The sequence below is a fragment of the Magnolia sinica genome, chromosome 6 (genome assembly GCF_029962835.1).
Source record: "Magnolia sinica isolate HGM2019 chromosome 6, MsV1, whole genome shotgun sequence".
Taxonomy (NCBI): Eukaryota; Viridiplantae; Streptophyta; class Magnoliopsida; order Magnoliales; family Magnoliaceae; genus Magnolia; species Magnolia sinica.
The window spans coordinates 78,058,050-78,074,681 of record NC_080578.1 but is presented as its reverse complement, the minus strand read 5'-3'; positions in this window follow the sequence as shown (position 1 = coordinate 78,074,681).

Below are 16,632 nucleotides of genomic sequence, written 5' to 3'. Positions count from 1 at the left end.
GTCAGATACATGAAAACGATGAAGTGTGATGTATATGCTAAAATGACAGCTAATTGGCTAGGGTTTTTGGTGGGCAAGGTCCGATTATATCGGCAAGCCTCAGAGCATACGTCCGTCAGTCAGATGTGTGAAAACGATGAAAATGCACTATTATGTTGATGTATATGAGCAGGGGGTTGAGAAGGGAATGAATATTTCACGATGCTAATGCGCTGATTTAATGAAATTGATTGAGGCTTGAATGACTGGATAAACGGTAATGTCGTAAGGCTAGATTGAGTGACTCAGGTTTGAACTTGGGTGGCTCAGGAGGCTTGGACTCTGTCTAGGTTGGGCTAGACCAGGGTTGGGCTCTCTCTCACTCTCACTCTCCTTGGCAGAGGAATGGACCTTGATGGGTGTGGTCTCTGAAATGAGAAGGGAAGGTTTATCATGTTTCTAGGATGTTTGAAATGAGAACGGGAGGGAGGGGGCTATTTATAGTCTCCCAACTAAGTTTTTTGGTAATTCCTAGTGATCATAGGGGTAAAAAGTGGTTGAAGGTCTGTGATTGAAGATTGCCACATGGCTTCATCTCATGGGTTAGATGAGCTGGTAAAAGGTTAATTTTAGGTAAGGAGATGAGCATCGGAGTAAATGCACATAAACTGCACACTTAAGATTTGAAAAAGGAGAATTCAACATGCTTGAGGGATGCTTCTTTAAAGAGGGGAGTGCTATATAGCTGGCGACAACCTCGCTGCCGTCGGCTCGCACTTGGACTCCCTGCTTTAGCAGGCAACATCCTCCAAGCGTATGGAGGCTCTACTGTGAGGGATGCTACTTTGATGTTTTTCCCATTTCTCCGATTGGGCTTACTTTTAGGCTTGGGTTCGACCTTGGTTTTGGGCTTAATTAGGTGAGTTGATTGGGTTATGGGGTTCGGTAGGCTGATCGGATAAGTTGACTCAATGAGATGACCTAGTGAGTAAACTCGTTGAGTTGACTCAAGGTTCTAGGGTTTTAGGATCATAGGGTTTAGGGTTAGGTTGACCGGTTTGATTGGGTTGAGTTTAGGGTTTAAGATTGGGGTTCATAAGGTTTAGGCTTCTAGGGTTAGGGTTTAGGATTGGGGTTCGGTTGTCTATCCATTAGTTTAAACTTAATCAACTTATCAGCATGGGGTAGGGTGTCTACATGAGGCTATTAGAACACATAAGTGTTCAAGGTCTTCATCACTAGGGGAGTTTCCTGAAACTTATTCAGACTCCTCCGTATTGTCCCATATTGTTTTCATAGCCTTTCCTTTGGATCTTGATTTACTTATACATTCCGTGACAACATGACCATACCTCTCACAGTTGTAACATTGGACTTCTTTAGATTGTTTAAAAGATTTACCTATATATTCGAGTTCAACTAATTTTTCCTTCTTATCATAGCCATTCCCTCTACTAATCTTGATGAATTTATTAAATTTTCTAGTCATTTCTTCATCCTCATCTTCTTCATTACTGTTATCTTCATATTAAATTTTTTTTTTTTTTACCAATATGAATGCTTGTGTAAAGATTTAAGAGCAATGAGTTTCTTTTTTCTAAATGGTGTTTCTCTAAAGTGTAGTTCAAATGTTTGTAAGGAACATATAAGTTCTTCTACTTTTATCACATCCATATCTTTGTACTCTTTTATTGATGTTATCTTGTGAGTAAATATATTTATAAGGGATTTAAGTATTTGCTTACATATACGACCCTCCAATATCTTTTCTCCTAAACCCCACATGGAGTTGTAAATATCATTCAGCTTACTATAGAACTCCATGAAAGTTTAATTCTTTTTCATTTTAATATTATCGAATTGTCTGGTCAAGAGTTGAAGCTCGAAACATTTTACTACGTTAGTTCCCTCGAGGGTGGTTTCTAAAATATCTCATTCTCCTTTTCTCATTTCACATGTACAAATGCGTTTAAATTCATCAGGGGAAACGTCATAGTAAATCGCATTGAGAACTTTGGCATCATAGCTATGTCTATCACAACTTGTTCTATATGCATATCCCATCTTGTTCGATAATAACCCAAATCATAGAGTCAGGGAATTTCAAGAATACCCTTATCCTAGCCTTTTAATAGGCATAGTTAGATCAATCAAAATAAGATGGTCGTGAGATGGTACTCCCCTCTTGGGTAGACATCATTCTAAAGCTCCTATAAATTTTACTATAAACTGTTAACTCCTGGAAGAGAAAACCGTTCTGATACCAATTAAAATTGTATCGGTTGTCTAACACGACACCATGCTACGCGGAAGCTTAAAGAGCTTGGAATTATGGCTAAGTCCTGGGGGGATAGGACCACCTAAAATATTTGCCAATTTAAAACAACTAACGCTTAGGCTTCCAAGTCAAGTGAGTCTAATCACATAAACTACAAAAGATACATCAAGTTGAGTATCTAGTTTATGATGTGAGGTATAAAAGTACAATTGTGTGTGCTATAATTAAATGCATGGCATACAATCTATTTATATATTCATAGTACACAAATCCAATACAAGCATAAATAAAATTACAAATATCAATAATCACAAATACAAGGATGTATAATGGTTTAGTTAAATACCTATTCCACTCTCGGCAGACGCACTCTCCTCAAGTGTACTGGGTTTCACTATCTCGAAGGTTTTTAATAGGTTTACCTCTAACTTTTACAATGGTTTTTAATAGGCTCACCACAAAATTTCGGTTAAACATGAGAACCTACACGTACGCACCTGTGTTGGTGGAACACGTACACACCTATGTCGGTGGACCACGTTTCCACTTGTGTCGGTGGCTCCCTCAGAGACTTAATTGACTTTCTGTGGGGTTCACTAACAACCTTTATGGTCCTATGTTGAGGGTCAAATATTGCATATCAGACCCTATTTATTACTTGGCTTTACGTACATGATAATGCTTAAACGTACCATTTTAATCATGTTTTTGTTGCAAGGTGAATTTAGGAGCTTGGACTGAAAAGGGTATTAAAAGCATAGATTTAACGTTAAAAAATCACCAAGTTAAGGGGACGGATCTTAGGGACTGAGATCGAAGAATTTACATGCCAAAGATCCGAGAAACCTCAGTTATTGAAGTTAAAGGGGCCTGAAAATAATCTTGAATACAAGATCACAGGGTTCCCTCCATCTGTTTGGCTCAAAACGTTATATCTAGCTTGAGAACCTTAAATTAACCTTACACTTCGAAATTTAGCTCTTAGATCATTGTGGAAGTGGTCCAACGGATAGATTAGCCAATAAATCACTGATTTGGGGCTCACCTGACATCTGCATATGCTTCAATTTTGGTTTCAACCACTTAAATTTGATAAGAAGACAAGTGGACAGCGTGGATTATCACAAAGCATCTAGGTGGGACCCACCTCATGTCGTTGGCGTATATAGCAACTGTGCGCGCGCAGTGCACAGGATTGTGAATCTCGGTCAAAGGAGGGTTGACCCGACCCAACTCTCCTCGCATAGCATCCGCACAACTGGACGCTGTGATGGGTTGTGGCCCACTGTTGAGGGTCAAATATTGCATATTAGACCCCATTTATTACATGGATTTACGAACATGGTACTGTTTAACGGCTCAATTTAATCGTGATTGTGATGCAAGGTGTATTTACGAGCTTGGACTGAAAAAAGGTGCTAAATGCATGGATTTGATGCTCCAGAAGTACTAAGGTAAGGGATGTACCCCAAGGGAGTGAGATCGATGGATTTACATGCCAGAAATTCGAGAAAATCGAGAAACTGAAGCTCAAGTGGCCCGAAATTGGTCCAGAATGCAAGATCACAGGGTTCCCACCATCTGCTCGGCTCGAAACTTCATACATGGCCTGAAGACCATGAATTAACCATACACGTCGAATTTCGACCGTTCAATCCCTGTAGAAGTGGCCCAATGGACAGATCAACCCCTTAAATCCTTAAGTGGGGTCCACCTGATCTCTGAATACTCTTCAATTTTGGACTCAACGCCTTAAATGAGGCGAGAAAATGGATGAACGGTACGGATTTCTCACAAGCATCACAGTGGACCCTAAATATACAATGAATGTACATAGTGTACAGGCACTGGATGTGCACCGGACGGTCAGCCCGGTCAAAGACGGGCTGACCCGTCTTCTTCTTGGTAGGAACAGCGGACGGATGCTATCTGTCCATTTTTCAGTAGTGGGGCCCACTCATCATCTAGTTCGATGATCCGAACCGTTCATTCGTTCCAAGGGTTAGCCACAACCGATGCCTAGGTATCCTTTCTCCTTTATGCAAACATACGTGTGAAGATCTCAGCCGCACGCAAGATGAACGGTAGCATAAAAGATCGTATGCGTTACACCGATTTCATTCCAAAAACAGTCCTTTCCGAATGGTTTTTCGAGATAATTCCAATGGACGGATTGGATTTTCCTTTATACCCTGATCATTGGCCCACAGAATTTCACAGCGTCGACGCGAAAGCTCTGTTTCGCAACAGAGCTTATGATTTTCCTTTGTGGGCCACCATTATGATGCGATGTTCTGATCCGGACCGTCTATTAGAATTTTATGGGTCAACTGGCCAAGGCCTAAGTGTCAAGTTTCCAAGAAATAGTGAGGATATGATTTCAGCCATTCAAACGAAGGATGGATGGTGTAATGAAAAACTCCGTGGGCCACACTAAATTTAAGCCATAACACGTCATTCCCGATTGGTTTTTCGAGGAAAAACTGTTGGGCGGGGTGGATTTCTTAGGGAATTGCAATAATGGGGCCCACCATCAACTCAGTGCAAGAGACTGACAGTTTATATCTCTGGGTGCGTAAAAGCTACGTACGCATATTGCTGTGCGTAAAGAGAGCTTCCGCACCGACCTCTTCATCTGACCGACCTACTTATCACTATAAAAGAAAGAGAGGAGAAGTGAGAGGAGGATCCAATCTTGGCTGAGAGCATCAGATCTGCTTGGAGCATGGGAAGAAAGAGAGAGAGATAGGTGGTTTCTTTATTTTCTTTATATTTAATTGAGATTAGCCTCATTATGTTTATGTGTGCCTAAACCTCTTAGCTAGGGCTAAGAGGTGAAGCTTGTAGCGTAATGGGAGACTTTACTTTATGCCTTTGATTTAATTTTAATTTGTGAGCTGAACTTGATATTAGTTTGATTATTAAGGGAATGTTTTTAGTTTTTAATGGTCTGTTGTGACTAAAATTACAATGGGTCTGCGATAGCTTTGAGCATGGTACTTTCCTTTTTGTGTTTAGGACGGGAGGAAGCCCTGTTGTTCGTCATCGTCTCCTGGGCATGGTCGGATGATGGTACCCTTCCTAACCTTCATACATTGTTGATTAGTTGTTAATTAGTTTAATTCTGTTGTTTACTTTGTCTCTTGGGCATGGTTTGGTGATGGAATCCATTCTAATTCATATACCTTTCATCTCTTTAAAATTATATCAAAAGAAGTTCAGTTTAATTTTCATGGTTACACCCTTTAACTGGATGAAGATGGACTCTAAGTCCAGTTGAGTTTTTGATGCAGCCATAAGATCTCCCTGATCTCTACAAGTGGATCCTCTAAATCCCTAGTTTCTTTTCCCTGAATTCTTTAAAATTTTAGATAATTATTTCATCATTATTCATCAAATTACATTCGATTTAGATTTTATCTTAGTCTAGTTCTAGTTCTACTTAGTTTCAGATAACGTACAGGTATCAGTCTCTTGGGATTCGACCTCGGTCTCACCAAGTTTATTACTACATCACAACCCTATACTTGGGGAGTAAACACCCACCATCATCACTCAGACGGACGATCTAAACCATCCATTCGATCCAGGGCATGGGGCTGATCGTAATCATGCTCTCCTTTTGTTCCCATGCACGCACACATATGAAGATTGTATGCAAACGCAGGAATGGACGGTAGAAGCAAAGATTCAATGGGCTGCACCAAACTCGAGCAAAAGTACCCATTCCTGATTGGCTTTTCGAGGAGAATTTAATGAACGGGGTGGATTTCTTCGACAACATCACCGTGGGGCCCACCGAGCATCTCAGCATAAGAACCTTGCATGCGTTACGCACGTCCAAGACCTAGACGATTCGGGCCGTTTTGCGACCATGACTAGTATCAGTCCAATGATCCTGGCCGTTCAAAACCTTCACAAGATGAGGCCGACCAAGCCCAAGGAGTCTGACTGGAATGGAGCCGCATCAGATCTGCGTTTTTTGCTAAAAACTTGTCGCTGCACAAGGAGTGCATGCTGTTGCTGCATAAAGAGCTTACACACGCACTACCTCTCTTTACCGACTCCAGCCGACCTCCTTGTGTTTATAAAAGGGAGAGAGGAAGAGAGAGAAAGATATCTTTGAACGTGAGCAGCTGTGGAGGCGTGGAGCAGGCCGGCAACGAGAGTTTTCCTTTTTCCTTTCTTCTGAGTTGTTTCCTCTTTTGATTTTTCTAGCCTAATCATGTCTATGATTGGCTAAACCTCTTAGCTAGGGCTAAGAGGTGAAGCTTGTAACGTGATTGGGATGTTTGCTTTATTTTGATTCATGTTTTGTTAAACTCTCTTGGATTCTAGTTTGATTATGAAGGAATACTTTTAGTTTTTAATGGTTTGTTGTGACTCAAATTACAATAATTTGCGATGACTTGAGATATCTTTTGTTTCCTAAATTGGGATTGTGAAATTAGTAAGCCCCGTTGTTCATCATCGTCCTATGGGCATGGTAGGGTGACAGAATCCTTCTTAACTTTCACAATTCTCTTATGATTGATTTTGGGTTTTGTAAATTGCTTTTGTTTGCCATAGTCTCTTGGGTATGGTTAGGTGATGGAATCACTTCCAAATCTTCACTACTCTTATCCATTGATGATTAGATCCATGATAAGTTCAGAGATCTGACTAATCTCTTCTTACCAATTGGATATGATAGGACTCTGATTCCAGTTGTGTCTTTGAATCAATGCAAGGAAACTTCCCAATTGCTACAAGTGGATCCTTAGCGCCCTACTTCCAACCTTTAATTTTATTAGTTCTAATTGTTTAATTCACCATTACTCTCTCAATTATTTTAGAATTAGGTTTCCATCTTCTTCTAGTTCTAGTTCTAGTTACTTTTAGATTGCGTACAAGGTTCAGTCCCTATGGATTCAGCCTTGGTCTTACGGAGATTATTACTACATCGCGACCCTACACTTAGGGTTGTGAACATCCTAAAAAAAAGGACATATGTATATTCCTACCGGAGTCTCCATTAGAGACTAATACATACGCACCCATGTCTGGTGGTGGTCTTACACAAGAACCTATGCGAGTAAGGGTTACGAACTCTATACTCAATCATACACAAAGAATGAGTATATAGACTCTAACAAAGGACACTTGTATTTATCAGATTGAGTCCCGTTATTGCGCATTGCTAGAGAATTCTTCAATATTAAATCTAATTCTCTTATTCCCCCGATATTTGAAGTCAATATTTTTCCTCTTTAAGAATCAGTACCATGACGATGTGCCTATGAAGTGACAAGGTATTGGGAGAATGGTTAAATCTCTTACAAATATGGGATAGTTGGTTCTAAGTGGAGATTCAATTAGATGGGCATTTTCTAGAGGATGTTTAGATAAAGGGTTTACCGATGGGATTGAGTCTAATCTCTAAAGAATGCTTAAAATAATGTTCCTTTTGTAATAGATCTTGAAAAGCTCATTAAAGTGAAGAATCACTAAGAAGATATCATAAATCTCTGTGGGATAGAGTGTAGAAGTGTTGGTAAGGCTTGAGATATACTAGGTCTTTAAAACATCAAATTCCATCAATTTTGTAAATTTTTGAATGCTAATTTTATAAAGAAAAAGCTCCAACGAATTTATAATGACTAGTATCAATCGATTGAGTGATCATTCGATCGATCAAACTTAAGTTCGATTTAGGGGAAAATGTTGATGGACTTTTTCACGTACCTTTGATCAATCGAGCGAGGGGCCTTCAATCGATCAAGTCCAATAAAAGGTTCGCTCGATTGATCAAACTTGTGTATTTTAGTTTTTATTCTTTACACGCACTTTGCACATGATTTAGCTGGCATACACCTGATGACTAAGAGTTTTCTTATATAAAATAAGTCATCTAAGGTATGTTGTTTTACAACTAAAGGGGTCTAGAGCTAGGATTACCAAGGCATGTCACTTTTACCTGTGCCTTTAAGCCTTGATGCTTCAAGTCTTCGAGTTTTCGATCTTTTAATGTCTTCCAATGGGGGCTTAACTAACTCAAGACTCCCTAGCTCATGTCAATGACAAATCAACGAACTAACATAAACTCCCGACAACCCTAAATTCCACAAGGGAGTCACTCTTCATTCATAGAGATTTCAATCCTGAGGACCCATAGTTCCCTCATTATTTTCATTCATTCATAATCACTCATAAACAAATATTTTCACTCATAGCATCACTCATGATAAATCCTCACCTTGGCTCATATCACTCATAATAACTCATTTTCACCCATAGCATTACTCATGATAAAGCCCCACTTTCACTCATAATAAAGCCTCACTTTCACTCATAGCATCACTCATGATAAAGCCTCACCTTCACTTTTATTATCTCTCATAAATAAGCCTCATTATCGTTCATATAATCACTCAAAATCAACCTCAGTGCCTCTCATATCAATCTCGCTGTCTCTCGTGTTGGTGTTTTGAACAAGTAAGAATGCATAGCTTTCCGAAAATAACTTTTCTCAAAACCTTCTAAAATTAGAACTTTTCATAAATAGAATTTTGTAAAAATAAGTCTTTTAAAATAAAATCTTTCCAAGTATATCACAATTAGAAAACACAAGTATCTTGAATTTAGAACCACGACCAATATGTTTCCACACACACTCATAAGGCACGTCCATCAATGTTCTTGGAGTATATTGTTTCATTTTCCTTTTATCTTTATCTTTTCTTTCTATAGGTCGGTTTATAATTCTTTTGGAAATGATCTTATCATTCCATTCTAATCTAGGGAACTTACTATAAATAAACTTTCCTAATTGGAATTTCTTTCCTAAATTATACTTTCCAGAAGAAAGTCATCTAATCTAACATAGACTTGGGTGTACTGGCGATCCATTAGTGCGACCTCTGAGTAGTCTTAACTTTTCTTAAGTTTGTTGCATTTACATTAATCACTTACATGAATTGCTCCTATATCAAGTTAGTCTAAGTTAAGTTATTGGCAGTCAGGTCTATAAGATAGCCTACATAAGTCAAGTCTATCATACCACTTAACATGAGCGGTCCACCTCTCATGAGAGTCATAATTAGCTATGGAAAAACATACGCTTTGGTCTCAGGTTGGTCTATTGGGCCATTAGTTGACTTTTACTAGAAAAGTAGCCCAAGACCACATTAAACCTGATTTACCATTGCCCTCTTATGTGGAATTTCAAGTGGACATGCACATATGATCTATGTCCCACTTTCCAAATATTCCACTTAGGTGGGGAATTCCTTATAAATCTATTAAAAGCCCAATATCACAACACTATGCTCAAAATTGATAGTTTTATACTTAACGGTCCAATTATAACATAGTAAATAATATTCCTTAAATCATGCACTTAGGTATACCAAAATTCCCAATTATGATGATTGAAATACTAGTGAGTCCTACTCCAGCCTATAAAGTCATTTAGGCCCATTTTAAAGGTTAAGCCCAAAGTGGCTCAAAACACATATTTTATAAGATGTTAGTGGGCTTAACTTAGGCCCATTGGATGGTGTCATGGGCATTCACTTGCTAATCTATATTGGGTTATATATTTCCATATGCATCCTTCAAAATGGGGGCTCACTTTAGTGTCCAATAATTTCAACAAAATATAGTGGAAGAAAAGTTTCTCTTAAATAACCCTTTATGCGCTAAATTCTCAAGCCCATAATTAACTTTTATGGGCATTTTAGGACTATTGGCGGGCCCCACATTGGGCCATACAACAATTCCCTTGATTTAACCCAAAAATCACTTTTATCGAGTTGAGACCCGTTTTACTGATTTCTTTAACATTGGCGGTGAATGGATTTAAGCCACACATCCAAATCCATGATCCCATGGTCCACTTGATGACTTAATCTTGAGATGATCATGGTGGGATTTATCATGACCAAGTGGGTCCCACTTTAGTCTTGTATATGCCCAAAAATCCAATTTTACAAATCTAATAATTTCATGCTTTACACATTAACAAAGCTAATAAAAAACTCAAAATAGGGGGTGATATGTTGTTGAATTTCTGAGATTAATAAATGGTCTTTTATGTGCCCCATATTTCATATACACCAAGGCCACAAGGGCCTTTGATGCCTTATCAAGAGGGGACCCGAATCAGGCTAAAATCAGTCCAAAACCGATTGCACGGTGGTTCACACGCTGACCACTATGGGCAATGTGGGCTGGACTCAAGGTCACCATGGGATTCTGGTCCCTACCACTTTAGCCTCCCATGTCATCCATTCATCCGATACACTCGGTTTTAATTTATTTATTTTTTTTAAATTTTTTTTTTAATCATAACAATCCAAACAAGAGGGGTTTCTCCATCAGTAGGTCCCATGGGCCAAGGACTCTCATCTAAGCATAATTAAAGGCTTGGATCGATCCTTAGATAATATAAAAACTCTAGCTTTTATAGATCAACTCGTAAACCATGCATGGGGAATAAAAAGGAAAATAACTACATGTAGTTACTATCTAAAACCATAAAATGAAGAAAGTTACTTGAAGGGCTGAGATAAATTGAGAGTTTGGGCCCCACGGACGATCAAGGGAGTGGATGAACTACACTCTTACGTAATCTCCAATCTCCCTATCCTCCTTGTATGAATGGGTTGTACTGGTACACTTCTATTTTTAGAGAAGAAAATAGATTTTTACTATTTTGAGAGAGAGAGAGAGAGAGAGAGAGAGAGAGAGAGAGAGAGGTAAAAAAATATTCTTTTAATGGCAAGGGCCCTTAAGCTAATAATTGCTTTTAAAAGAGTAAAAGAAATTAATTAGGTTATTCTCTTGGTTTTATGGTATTATAGTAAAATAAAAGAAAAAAATTGCTTAGGATTTGAAAGCATAACCCCTTATACCCTCATTCAAGCCTTTAACCAAGCAACCAAAGAGATGTTTTAAGCTAACATCTCGACAAATAAATATTTAACTAAGGCATGACACGATATCCTTCTACATAAGGCAACTATTGTTTTTATACACAAAAACACTGTTGATCACAAGATTTTATCTACTCCCAAAATCAATGGGCCTTAGGAATGAATGATCCGTAGACAATTTGAGAAATAATATGATAGGTTCACCTCAAATAGGTGATTTTTACTAGAGTTTAACCAAGGATATCATACGTACTATCTATAGAATAAAAGAGTAATGATTTGTGATATTTTCTAAGATTCATGATTGTGTGGCTCACATGCACCAGATGGTAGATGGAGGTCTCAAGTTTATAAACTCATGAGTAAAATTCAATTTTATTCTTTTGAGATTGAAATTATCTAACTAGGTTTTAGATTTAACTATGAGAAGTAAACTAAATTAAGCAGGTTATATAGTTGAAAGTTTTTTAAAAGTAGTAGGTTACCAAATATAGTAGGTTTTTTTTTTAAAAAAGATATTACATACGTAAGGGGAGAGATCGATCCAAATAGAGTATGATGTTAGTGCTCTAGTACATGGTGCAAGGGTCTCCTGTGAGAGGGGTGGAAGGTTCAACATATTAAGGCTCACCTTTGAGCGTCGGTGCATGAAGGTTTTAAGGTTTCTCTCCGTCTCTCTATCTAAAGTCCAGCAGTGTCTAAAGTTCTACTGTGTTTGAAGTGCAATGGTGTTCAAAGTCCAATGGTGTCCGAAATCTAATAGTGTCCGAAGTCCAGCCACTTTTGAATGAATGATTTAAGGTATTTATAGGCATGGGTGGGTTTGAGATTCTCGATGCCTACTCTTTGTGATGAGGATATCGTGCGCACGCCGCCTACACGTGCATACACGCCACCCCCTACGCATGTACGTACGCAGAAGGAGGGCCCCACCATTGATCTGGTTTGATGACGACGTCCAGGGAGGGCCTCCTAGCTAGAAGACAAAGTTTTGGTTCAAAAGGGTGGGCCCGATAGTCAAGAAAATCCCCATTATGGGACCTCATGATAGTGGCCCACTTATCAGATTGATGTCATATTTTAGGTTTTTCTTATTGTTATTATTTAGAACATCATGAATGCTTTGGATTTCGTTGTTTGATTTTTATTTTAGTTTACTTCATCGTCAGGTAATATGTTGCGCACATGGTGCGAGTTTTGGGGTATACGATTTTTCCTATAAATAGGCACCCTTTGTAGTTCTTTTGATTTATTCAAGCTTAATAAAAAAAATTTCTGCTTTATTTTTCTGCTCTCTTCGTGAGTTGTGGAAGAATTCAAAAGTGGGTGTGAAGCCCCTTTTTGAAAGTCAAACTACGTGGTGTGAAGCCACATCTATCCTCATTCGTCCCTACCCTCTCCCATCCATATACCTCATCTTTTATCATCATTATTACTTTGAAATTTCCAACCTTTGTAGCTATTCATCCTCCTACAGACAGTTTCCATAATCTGGACCTGTAAGAGGGCTGAAACTTTGGCGGAACACTACGACTTGACTTTATTTCGGATCGTTGTCAAACTTGGAGGGATTGGAGGTCTCCCCTGGCCGACCAAGGCCTAAGTGTCACTTTGGGGAGACAGGCTTCCATCACACGTGCAGTCAGCCCACCCGCGTACGTGCGTCAGCTCCGGGCCACCATCTGCACGCAGGAGCTTTCTCCAGGTTAGGTTTTCCTATTTTCATTCATATTTTCTAAACCCTAGCCTTAGTTTGCATTAGCCCTAATTTATTTGCCCTTTTTTTTCACCCTAGGGTTCCTTGAATTGAAATTGGGGAATCCCTTAGATTAGGGACTGATTCTTATGCATGTGTGGTTGATTTCTATTTCCCTTTGACATCATTTGGCTTATAATTTTTATTGGTCCAGCCCTAGCTTGTGTTGCCCTAGACCCGCATAGATTCCCCTTTCATTGAATGTTTGGACTATCATGTGTGATGTGGATTTTGTATAATTGTTTCTGAATTGGTAGGATTTAAGCTTGAATTCTTGCACATCATACTTGAATATCATGTCCTACATCAAATTTTGTATCAGAGCCTAGGGTTCTTGTAGGGGAATACATCACATATCTAGGGTTTTAAGTCTTTCATGCATCCAGTTCATCACATATAGCTGTTTAGAAGACCGTAGTCCATAATATTAGTTGCTGAAATTTTTGGTAGCAGGAAGTTAACAATTTACATTACTGTAACTTTCTGTTAATCCCTTATTTCGACAACTATATTACTAGATTTTTAGTTCCTCTACATAGTTCCCTCATATAGAGTCTTATAGGATCATTTAGTCCTATTTAGTTGCATATATTCGTCCTAGAAAGTCCTTAGGTGAAGTTAGCAAGTGTATACCCATACGTACGGGTCGTGGTTTCAGTTTGCACCCCACACTAAACATGAAACAATTGCAAGAAATGGTGGCCAAGTTAGCCCAGTAGGTTGAGTCCTTAAGTAAGCACTTGGAACAATGCATAGATAGACGCCTGGAACAAATAGAGGCCTCCTTAAGGGCAAACCCCACCACTGGGGAGGATGCTCAATCACATGCAGTTGGTTAGGAGGTTAGACTAAGGAATGGTGGCGGCCGAGGAGCTAGTCATGGGCACGCACCTGTGCACCCACCCCGTGAATGACATCATGATCAATATAACCCAGATGCACAACTCTTCAAGGGAGTTAAGGTAGACACCTACATTTAATGGCCACTTGGACCCTAAAGCCTTCCTAGACTGGTTGGTGAATATGGACTATTATTTTGAGTGGTATGACATGTCGGATGCTCGACGAGTTTGGTTTGCTAAGATGAAGCTTGTGGGCCAAGCAAAGAGGTTTTGGGTAACGGTTGAGCGAAAGAAAGAAAGAGCAAGGGAACTCCCAATAATCCATTGGGGAGAAATGAAAGAAACACTTAAAGAAAAGTACCTCCCTTTCTCTTATCGCTTACGGTTGATTGAGCAGTGGCAGTCTCTTCAATAAGGTTTCATGAGTGTTGCGGACTATATCGAGAAGTTCGAAGAGTACTCGACCCACTGTGAAGTTGATGATGACCCAATACTTACCCTTGCTCGTTTTAAAATGGGCCTCCGTCCTGATATTAGGAGAGAATTGCTCCCTAAAGACATAGACACTATTAGATAGTTATACTAAGTAGTGTTAGACGTCGAGCAATACCTTAAAGCATCTGTGAGAAGGCGGTTTGACTTTTGTGAATCCGGTGCTAAGGCCAACTCCTCAGGGGCTAAACCTAACACGGGATTCCAATATAAACTTTCCACTAATATTCAGTCCAGGCCCAAGGATGATAAGGGTAAAGAGATTGTCGGGTCTAGTTCGCATGGAAGCAAGGCCACTAGGTGTTTTAGGTGTTAGGGGTTTGGTCATTTTGCACATTAGTGCGGCATAAGAGAGGGCACCAAAGTACTCCTTATTGATGGGTAAGTAGAAGTAGTGCCCCCAAAGAGTGATGGTGAGGAGGAATATGAGCCAGTCGAAACCCCTAATGATGAGGAAGAGGGAACGCAAGAATATGCGACCCTCGTAATTGTACGTTGCACTTTGGCTCAAGCCAAGAGCACCGATGACTGGCGCCGCAACACAATCTTCTACACTTATACAAAATGTGGGGAAAAGAGCTGTAAGATAATCGTGGATAGTGGTAGCTGTGCCAACGTGGCAGCTGTGCCAACGTGGCATTGACTAGCACTGTGAGTCGTTTGGGTTTGAAGCTGGAAGCCTATCCTTAAACCTACATAGTCTCTTGGGTTTTTACCAACGAAACTTTTACCGACGATTTTTTTTTCGTAGGTAAAAAGGACTTTTACCAACGATTTTTTTTTTCGTTGGTAAAAGTTTACTTTTACCGACGAAATTTTAATTTTGTAGGTAAAAGTCTACTTTTACCGACGAAAATTGTAATTTCGTAGGTAAAAGTGAAGTTTCGCCGATGTAAATTTTCATTGGTAATGGTTATTTTTATTTATTGAAAAAAAAAATCGAAAAATTTACTTTTACCAACGAAAATCAATTTTCGTAGGTAAAAGTGTTATTCCCGACGGACATAAACCGTCGGCAAAAATCTGGTATGATCTAATTACCAACTAAATATATCTTCGTTGATAAAAGTGTTTTTCCCGACGGACATGACACGTCGGCACAAATCTGGTACATTGTTAGTACCGATGAAATCTGGTTGCATGTTGTTGGCAAATGTGTTTTTACCGACGGACATCAATCGTTGGCAAAAATCCTATACAATTTTATAATCGACGCAAAGCATTAGTCGTCGGTAACAGTGTTTTCCCGACGGACTAGAAGCGTCGGAAAAAATCTGGTAGGATGTAAATACCGACGAACATACGCATCGGTAAAAATATGTTTTCCGACGGACATCAACCGTCGGCATAAATCCCATAATCTCGTAGCTCAAAGCATGACCATTTTGCCGACGAACTAAAACCGTCGGAAAAAGGTTCCTACCAAAGCATGTTAATTTTTCCGACGAACTAAAACCGTCGGGGAAAGGTTCCCGCCAGGGACCAATGATTCCCGCCTTGGCCGAAAGTATGACAGTTTTGCCGACGAACTAAAACCGTCGGAAAAAGGTTAACGCCAGGGCTCAAATATTCCCGCCTTGGCCGAAAGTATGACAGTTTTGCCGACGAACTAAAACCGTCGGAAAAAGGTTCCTACCATGGCATAATTGTGCCGACGAACTTAAACCGTCGGGGAAAGGTTCCCGCCACAGTTTTGCCGACAAACTAAAACCGTCGGGAAAAGGTTCCCACGTCGGTAAAAAATATTTAAATTTTTCCCGACGGCAGATAACCGTCGCTAATGTTTTTACCGACAAACAAAAGCCATTGGTAATAATCCTTTGTTTTTATTATATATATAGAAATGCTCACACACACTAGTTGGACATTGCATTTTCGTCCAACTAGTTGATGAATTCAAGGACCAATTAATGCTATTTAATATTAAGAAAAGTTATTTCTAAGAGGAAAAGTAGACACCAGTGGTGGCCCCACTTTAGTGTTAAAGTGAAATCCACCCCAACCATCCGGTGAGTCACCCGGTGTTAGAACCATGGGTTAAAAAATCAGCATCATCTATGGTTCAAATGGACCACATGATTGAAAACAATGTACAAGTAAAACTCACTCTCCAAACTATTTTCATTGGTTTGGCCCACCTGAATCACGTATGCCCCTAATTTTTGGACATTAGGCATAGATTTTTAGTGTGTCATCTTAATGGTTGAAGTGGATTTATTAACATTAGTTGATATCCAAAATAGGCAATGGATTTCAAGAGAAAATGGGATGAATTAGGAAGCTGCACACATGTAATATATTTATGCATGCAGTAAATGCAAATGAAATCTAGTCCATTAATTAGGTAGGAGTTCTTTTAAACGTGTGAAG